The 9,830-nt window shown below is 39.5% G+C and overlaps 1 pseudogene; it reads right to left on the bottom strand.

The window, feature by feature from the left end:
• Positions 1–5,885: 5,885 nt before the first annotated feature.
• Positions 5,886–6,076, bottom strand: LOC116854287 (annotated as a pseudogene).
• Between the last annotated feature and the right edge of the window lie 3,754 nt (positions 6,077–9,830).

The raw sequence follows: 9,830 nt of genomic DNA, 5'->3' as shown, positions 1-9,830 counted from the left end.
TCTTACCACTTCATCAAAGAAGGCCAATTTTTCCCCCCAAAAACTGATGTGTGTGTATGTGTGTGTGTGTTTGTAAAGCAAACATGTCACAAGGATTAAGTGTTTATAGTCATATCAACCAATCTATAATTGCAAGAAAAACTCCATCTTTTGGTCAGTTTGGTAGAGAAAAGGGGACATCAATACAACAAGTAGTCCAAGGCACTTTATCTGAAGAAATCCTCTTTTGTTCTGAGAAAACAAGAAAAACAACCACTGTGGTAGTTGTCTATCCAAACCAAAAAGTGACCTGACTTGTCAGTTTGGCTCAATCATGAGGTACCCTATACACATGGCCCACACTCCTGTGCTTAGCAGGAAATGTTTCCTTCATCATGGTTCTTTAGTAACCTCCAACACAAGACCAAGAAACTTTGACTATGCTACTCAACCAGCACCATAGAGAGGACAGAATCCCAGGGATTTTGCTCATAACAGAGGCGGGGAGAGACCTAATGAGTCACCAAGCACGTTGCCATTGTAAATCCTAAAGAAACCTCCCTGTCATCATGGCAAAGTAGCCATTTCCTGCTTGCAAGCCAAAACCCTGCTCTGAGCTCTGCCATTCATTATTTGGGTGTTGGTGTCAGAGACTTACAAGGAAGTGACAGGTGTTTTTCAATGATGGAATCTTAAACTCAGGGCCTTGCAAAGTTGAAAAAAATCAGTATAGAATTCAAAAACTAATTACTATATTGTACACCCAAGACTAGTATCACACCAGATATTAACTAACTGGAATTTAAATAAAAACTTCTAAAAAAGAAAAATTTGAAAATTCATTCAAGTTTTCTCTTTTCTTGAGCATCTCATACCTTCTTGCAGTTGTGTGGAATGCTCAAAGAAGCAGAGCATAAGCGGAACCATGAGATCTCATGTCACAGTAATCATAGCTAACATTCTAAGGGCTGTGTGTGTATCAGCCATCATGTAGGGGTTTAAAAGCTATTCACCCATTTTTCCCTCATGAAAGCCCTACAACAATGACACTATCATTCTGCCCATTTTATGGACAAGGAAACTGAGTCCTAGAAGAGGTAAAGCCCTTGTTAAGGCCGCATATTTAGGCAGCAATGAAGCAGAAATTCAGTTAAGACTGCAGACTATACATCCTGGACCAGGCCTTGGTTTGTCCGCTGCCTCTGCCCTTCACCAGGTATCACCATGGAAAAGTGCTCCATTATCTCTGTTTTTTTTTTGGGGGGGGGTAACTGGATAATTACATTTACTTCATTGGTCTTTTGTCAGGACTGGAGGAGTCCACGCATGTAAGGGGAACAGCATGGAGGCTGAGACCCCAATGTTGACCCCCAATATATCAGCTACCACTACTACCATTTCTAGCAGGCCTCCCCAGTACTCCCAGTTTAATCATTAAGTAGCGAAATTTCTGCTGCCACACCATTGGGGCTCCAACCCGCAACTCTGTGAACTCTGTCCCCTGTGACTTCCTCTACAGGTTTGTATGTGAACCACTGCCTGTTTCCTCTTCCATGGCCAACATGGGCCAGCTCAGCCATCACATGGGGCTGCTGGAGGTGTCTTAGCATCAGCTGACTTGGAAGGACCAGCCCTTTGAAAAACCTAACCAAGTTTTTGTTTATATTCCAAAGGCTGTTTTGGGGGGGTTACACTGGCTCAAAACTCAACCTGCAAATTTGATAAACTCTTTTCAGCAGCTGAAGCTGATCCAAGATGACTCCCATGACCCTCCAATGTAATTTCCTGTTCCCCAGATAGCCTTTAAGTAAATGCATGCCCCCCAAACTCCCCAAGTTTCTTGAGAATCCATCCAGCCATTTTCATATGACCATAACATATTTCATTTGTATAAGTTTATTATTTGTATAAACATATGATAAGGTGAGTAAACATATATTATAGACTCTTCTCACAGAAGTTACTGATGTTTTTAAATCAAGAGGCATATGGAGGATAGATTCAATAACCATTTCTACCACTCCATTTTGATGAGACCTGGTAGACTTGACCTGAGGTCTGACGCTTGACCACTCTGATCCTCAGGCTCTTCTTCTGTCTGGTGGAAATGGCAACTGTAATTCTGCAGATTTACTGAAGGCTTACTATGTGTCTTGCTTCATGGTACTGTTCCAAACCTTGTCAATTTTCTTAGTAGGATTAGTACAGAACAGAGAGCTAGTGACAGAATCCTGCTTAAAAATTCCATAGTGAAAAAAAAAATTCCATAGTGAAATTTATAAAGACCCTACATTAGTTCTTCCAAATCCAACTACTTAAAAATGCCTTTTTCTCACCATAGGAATGGTTTTCTTCTCATTTCATTTCACTGTAATTATCTGTACTCCACTCTCTTTAATAAAAGTAGAACTCCCCGTACTGGTTGATTCCAAAGCACTTAGAGAAAAATAAGAAATGAATGTTCTTCCAAGCAGTGAATTTTGGAAAAAAAAATAATGGACAATATAAAAATTAAAAAGCATATTTGGCTTGTCTGCCTAAGAGGGAGCAAGTGTCATTTTGAATTAAATTACTCAATTTTCTACAATCCTTTAAAAAATAAAAATTGTAAATGTAGGCAAATTCAGAGAAATAAAACTATCTAAATTTCCACCTCCCAGTGTATGTCCTGCCTATATCAAACTGTCTTCCAACTCTTTATAAAATAATTAAAGTAAAAATATTCTTCCTCCCTCCCTCCCTTCCTTCCTGTCTTTCTTCCTTTCTCTCTTCCTTCCTTCCTCCCTCCCTCCTTCCCTTCTTTCCTTCTTTCCCTTCCCTTCACTTCCTTCCCAGAGAGGGGGTGGCTGGACAGAGCAAGAGAGAGAGAGTCTTCAGCTGTCTCCATGTCCAACATGGAGCCCGATGTAGGGCTCGTTCTCACCACCCTGAGATCATGACCTAAGCCAAAATCGAGTCCCACACTAAACCAACTGAGCCACCCAGGGGCCAGGAAAAAATATTCCTTTTAAATTTAAACTCAAAGTCATCATTAAGAATTCAAACCATACAGGAAAAATTATATGCAAAGATGAAAGTGTAATAAAATTCCTTCTGGAATTGGCCACCATGAATCCTAGGGAAGCCACTCAGCTTCGTGCTGAAGAGCAGGACTCAGGAGCCAGTCTGGCTGCTTTCTGATGACTCCTGGTCCCCTCTGTGTGTTTGTGTGTGGATACACCCAGGTCTCGGTTTCCTCATCTGAAATGCCAGGGTGAGAATATAGAGGCTAATCTACATTAGGACACCTAGAATTTTGTTTGACATGCACAAAATGTTAGCTATGATTACTCATTATTGTCATAATTATTACAACAGGCATTTTTCTATCTGGACTCCGAGCAGGAAGGATCACTAGCTAGTCAGAAATACCATCATGAACATGACATGGGACCATTCTCTAGATTCTAGATTTGCTAAAATTAACATGTTTAATTTTTTTTTTTGTGCTCAAGTTGAACTTGAAAGAAAAAGGACTAATTAATGGGAAACTTTTTGTTGAAATAAATGCCTCTTTCCCATAAAAAGTGTTAATTCCAAAAGGATAGCTCTAAAGTAAAAAGTGGAGGTTAATGGGAAGAAACAAAAGTGGGAGCCATTTAAAAAATAATCTTCATGCCTTAATTTTTAGCCTATTAGCATTTCTGTGAAGATTCTCCTTGTCACTTACAAATTTTTGTTACTTTAGATCATGATGTTCATGTGGATAATGGTCACAATTAGATCTGTACTTGTAATTCTTAAAATTATTGATGAATTTACATTGATTCTGTATTCACTTTATACAGTTCTCCATTCTAATCTGTTTTCCTTTTTTAACCTCTTAGCTGGATACCACTCAAACAGGATTTTCCTGCAGTTGTTTTGTTTTTAATTTCCAAAATGGCTAGTGTATATTCTTTCAATTCTTGACAGCATCTCCTTATTGCCTTTACATTATAATAGCAACTTGGTGATGCATAACATTTTAGGGTAATTCTTTTATTCTTCTGGCACAGAATATTATTGTAGAAAAATCTGAGGCCAGCTAACTTTTTTTTTTTGTCTTGAAAAAAAGACTTCTACTTTTTCACTCCTTGCTTAGGTTCATGAAATAAATCTACCTATAAAGCTCAGTAGCTCAATTGGGTTTGGTCTCAGTATTAAGAATTCTGGAGCTTTTTGAAAAATATATATAGTTATTGTTTATTTTGAGAAAATTTTCTTGTATTACATACTATCTTGTTTATATATTTTTTTCCATTTGTCAGACATGAATCATTTCTATATCAATCTAGCTGAATCATTTCTATATTAATATATCAGTTTCTCTCCTATTTTAAAAGTTTATTCATTCATTCATTCATTTATATATTTGTTTATTTTTAAAAGAATTTATTCTTTAGAGTAGTTTTAGGATCACAGCAAAATTGAGAGGAAGGTACAGAGAATTTCTATATACTCTCCCCCAAACAGGCATATATAGTCTCCCCCATGATCTCCATTCGCCTGCATAAGGACATCCTGGTTACTTCCAAATGTTGGCAATGATGAATAAAGTCACCGTAAACATCCTTGTCAAGGTCTTTGTGTGAACATAACTTTTCAAATTCTTTGGGCAAATTACTGGGGATTTCTGGATGCCATGTAAGAGTAAGTTCAACTTTGTAAGAACCTCCAAACTATCTTCCAGAGTGACGGTACCCTCTTGCATTCCCACCAGTAATGAACGAGAGCTCCTGTGGCTCCAAATCCTTACCAGAATTTGGTGCTGAATTTTGGCCATTCTAAGAGGGGTTTAGCGGTATCTTACTATAGTTTTGATTTGCAATTTCCTGGTGACAGATGATATACAGCAACATCTTTTCAGTAGTCTCCTGCTATAATATTGGACGCATCTATTTCTCCCTGAATTCCTATTATTTACTCTGACATATTTTGATGGGTGCCCTACATGTTAAGATTACGTCTTCTTGGAGAATTAAGCCCTTTTAGCATTATGCAATGTCTTTTTTTTTTTTTTTTGCATAAAAAAAAGATAACTTTCCTTGCTGTGAAGCCTGTTCTGTCTGAAATTAATATTGCTACTGCACTTTCCTTCTGTTAGTGTTAGCATGGTATAATTCTCTCCATCCATTGACTTCTAATGTATATGCATCTTCATATTTTAAGCAGATTCCTTGTAGGTAATATGGGCTTGGGCCTTGTTTTTTGATCCACTCTTACAATCTTGGTTCTTTAATTGGTATCTTGACCATTGAGGTTTAAAGTAATGACGGACAGAGTTCAATCAATATCTACCATATTTTCACTGTTTTCTATTTGTTGTCCTTGTTCTTTGTGCCTATTCTCGTCTTCCACTCCTTTTCTGCCCTTTTAGGGTTTGAACTGATCATTTTATATGATTCAATTTTCTCTCTCAGCATATTAACTGTACTTTTTATTTTTTACTTTTTAAAATGATTTCTCTGAAGTTTGTAATATACATTTATACCTAATCCAAATCCACTCCAAATAACACTATACTGCTTCATGGGCAGTGTGAGGACCTTATAATACCAAAATGCTACAAATTCTCCCATTCTGTCCCTCTAATCATAGCTGTCATTCAATTCACTTATATGTAAGCATACATAAGCATAACCTTTATTTCACCTTTACTCTTCCTTCATTGATGTTTTTCTTTATGTAGATCTGAGCTTTTGACCCTTATTACTTCTTTTAGTATAATTGATTTTTTTTATAAAAGTTTACTCTTAAATGTACAACAGGATCTAAGACAACACTTCATTCTAGCTATAGGCAGCAACAGACAGTATGACACAGAATCCAGAAGTTTAAACAGGCATGGAATTATAGACCAGCATTTCCTTGGCACAAGGAATGCTTTACTTTTTGCCAGATTTCTTAATTCCACCTGCAGCCAGGGGGTCTTACCCCATGGCCTTCACTTTTGGCTCCTCAAGTTTCTTCTGTTTCTCTTCTGCTTCTGCTTGAATGCCTTATGCTCCTTGTCCTTCTCCCTGGCCTATTTCTTGGGCTGCTACAGGAGCTTCTCACCACCCCTATGGCTGGACATGGCACCTGCACTCCTTCCCCAGACCCTGCCACCATAAGCCTGACCTAAATTGCACTGCTTTTCTTTAAAGAACTTCCTTTAACATTTCTTCAAAGCAGGTGTACTGACAATAAATTTCCCTCATTTTTTGTCTGAGGAAGTCTTTCTTTCTCCTTGACTTTTGAAAGAGAATATTGCAGGGACACAGAACTGTGAGTTGGCAGGGGTTTTCCTCTTACCACTTTAAGTATTTCATTCCATACTGTTCTTGCTTGCATGGTTTCTGAGAGATCAGATGTAATTCTTACTTTTGTTCCTCTGTAGGTAAGGTGTCTTTTCCCTTTGGCTTCTTTATCTTTGATTTTTCTAGATTTTTTTTTTATCTTTGATTTTTTATAGCTTGAATTAGGTATGCTTCGGTATAGTTTGGGTTTTTCTGTTGTTATTTATTTGGGGGTTTTGTGGGGGCATTTATTCTTCTTGGTGTTATTTGAGCTCCTTGGATCTGTAGTTTGGTGTGTCATATTAATTTGGGAGAAATTCTCAGTCTTTGTTGTATCAAATATTTATTCTACTCCTTTCTTTCTTATCCTGATTTTCTCATCACATATATGTTACACCTTTGCAGTTGTCCCACACATCTTACATGTTCTGCTGTATATTTTTTTCTGTCTTTGGGTTTTTGTTCTTGTCCACTGTTTTGGGGTTTTTGTTGTTGTTGTTTTTGTTGTTGTTTGGTTGGTTCTGTTTTTGGTTTTTTGCCTTTTTTTCTTTCCAGTTCTGCAAGTTTCTATTGATAGATCCTCAAGCTCAGAGACACTTCCTTCAGCCACATCCAGACTGTTAATAAACTCATCAAAGGAATTTTTCAACTCTGTTCAGTGCTGGGTTTTTTAAAGATTTTATTTATTTGTCAGAGAGAGAAAGAGAGAGAGCACAAGCAGGGGGAGTGGCAGGCAGATGGAGAAGAAGGCTCCTTGTTAAGCAAGGAGCCCAACACAGGACTCAATCCCAGGACCCTGAGATCATGACCAGATGCTTAACCAACTAAGCCACCCAGGCGCCCATTACAGTGTGTTTTCTTTGTTGTTGTTTTTTTAAATCTCTAGCATTTCTTCTTAAGATTTTCATCTCTTTGTGTACAATGCCCCTCTGTTCCCGTATGCTGTCTGCTTTCTCCATCAAATCCCTTAGTGTATGAATCATAGTTGTTTTAAATTCCCAGTCTAACAATTCCAACATCCCTGCCATGTGTGGTTCTGATGCTTGCTCTCTCTCTTCAAACTGTGTTTGTACATTTTGCCCTTTGGTATGCCTAGTAACTGTGTCTTGATAGCCAGACATGATGTACCAGGTAAAAGGAACCCCTGGCAAGAGGTATTTAGTAATGTGGTGATGAGGAGTGGGGGGAGGGGAAGTATTCTGAGTCCTCAGTCTGTTAGTGAGCCTGTACCTACCAACCGTGGACCTCATGAATATTTCTCTGGCCCCCTCCTTAGGTGGCACAAGATGGCTCTAGTGGCCTGGAGTTGGGGGGGTCCACCTCCCCCAGCTCAGGTAAGCTTTGATAAAACCCCAGCATGTTAAGCTCTGGTTAACAAGCTCCTCCTGAGAGCAGATCTTTTGAATAAGAACAGATGCTCTGGCATATTTTAAATGGTTCCTTTCTCTCTCCCTGCCAGAAGCATGGGGGGGATTCTGCACCCCCCAACCAATATTCACTGTGAGGGGCACCTGGGTGGCTCAGCTGGGTGAGTGTCTGACTTTTGGCTTTGACTCAGGTCATGATCTCAGGGTCCTGGGACTGAGCCCCGTGTCTGGCTCCCCGCTTAGCACAGAATCTGCTGGAGAGGTTCTCTCTCTCCCTCGCCCTCCCCCTCTGTTGCTCCCCCTGCTTGTGCTTGCTCTCTCTCTCAAATACATACATACATACATACATAAAATATATCTATATCTTTATATCATCTCTATCTATGTCTACATTCGCTGTGAGAACCTGGTCAAGCTCCTGGAGGTAAAAGTCACAGAAACATGAAGACCACCCAGTGCCAGGGTCCCCCTGGGATTCCGAACTGACTTGTCCACACTGAGCCTCCAGCAATTCATCGAGGACAGCTCTGGTTTCCCTCCCGGCCCTGGTTCCTGCCGTGGTTTCTCCTCTGGGGAGTTGGGATTCTCCGTATCTGCCGGATGGCCTCTTCAGTCTGGGGGGCAGCGGTTTGCCCTATGACCTCACTTTTCTTCTAACAGTTAAGAAGAGCTATTGATTTTTCAGCTGGCTGTTTTTCCACTTGCTGGGATAGCACGGCCACTTCCACGCTCCTCATGCGCAGAACCGGAAACGGAAAGCTCCTTAGGCGCAGAACCGGAAATGGAAAGCTCCTCAGGTGCAGAACCGGAAATGGAAAGCTCCTCACGCACAGAACCGGAAACCGAAAGCCTCTCCCAGTTTATTACTCTCTTAGCTTCGGTGGTCTGAATTGTCTGTGATTCTGTCAAGTCTTTTCTCCGCATCACTAATATGATTTTCACACTCCTCACTGTTGTTTGGTCTTCTTAATTTATTTACTTTTTTTTTTTTTTTTTTTTTTTTTTTTTTAGATTTTATTGATTTCTTTGGGAGAGAGCGAACTGCGAGCAGGGAGGGGCAGAGATGGAAGGAGAAAGAATGGGAAGCGGACGCTGCACTGAGTGTGGAGCCTGACATGGGGCTCGATCCCATCACTGCCGCAAGATCATGACCTGAGCCCAAATCAAGGGTTGGATGCCTAGCTAACTGCATCACCCCGGGACCCTTAATTTATTCACTTTTAAAATTTCTTTCCATTTTCTTATTCAGGTGTAATGTATATACAGTAAATGTACCCTTTTTAAGGTAGAATTCTGCATCTGAATTTTATGGCTCTTCTACTTGATACATCTACTCTCCAGCTGAGGGACATCTGGGTTTTTCCAGTCTGGGGCAATTACAAATAAAGCTTCTATGAACATTCATGTGTAGATTTTGTGTGCACATAGGTTTTCACTTTATTTAGGTAAATCTGTAGCCCATTTAAAATTGAGCTGTTTGTTTCCCAGAGTCCATAGACTCTCATGGTTCGTCTTCCCCTCTGATTTTCCCACCCCTTCATTTTTTCCTTCCTTCTCCTAATGTCCTCCATGCAATTCCTTATGTCCCACATATGAGTGAAACCACATGATAATCATCCTTTGGTTAACTTATTTGACTTAACAAAATCCTCTCCAGTTCCACCCACATCGATGCAAATGGTGGGTGTTCCTATGGACTTCAGGAAACAAATTGAGGGTTTCAGAGGGGAGGAGGATGGGGATGGAAGGATCCATCAGTCTAGTGATGGGTATTAAGGAGAGCACATATTCCAATAAGTACAGGGTGTTATATTAATGGATCATAGAACACTACATTGAAAACTAATGAAGTATTGTATGGTGACTAACATAACATAACAAAAGAAAATTGAGCTGTTTGTTTTCTTACTATTGAGTTTTTGACTGCTCACCTCATCCAGCCACCACCCACTATTGAGTTTTGAGTATTCTTTACATATTCTGGATACAAGTCCTTTTCAGATATGTGATTTGCAAGTGCTTTCTCCTAGTCTGGAGCTTCCCTTTTCATTTATAAAATGTAATTTATATTTGAGTTCAGTAATAACAGTTTTGGCTTGTGTCCTTAGATCTGGAAGTTGTCTCTCTCTCTCTCTCTCTTTTTTTTTTTTTCTAGTTAATTGGTTTATTATTTCATCTGGAACAA

Source organism: Lontra canadensis, unplaced genomic scaffold, assembly GCF_010015895.1.
Source record: "Lontra canadensis isolate GAN:19392208 unplaced genomic scaffold, GSC_riverotter_1.0 scaffold89, whole genome shotgun sequence".
Taxonomy (NCBI): Eukaryota; Metazoa; Chordata; class Mammalia; order Carnivora; family Mustelidae; genus Lontra; species Lontra canadensis.
This window is presented reverse-complemented; position numbering and strand designations above follow the sequence as displayed.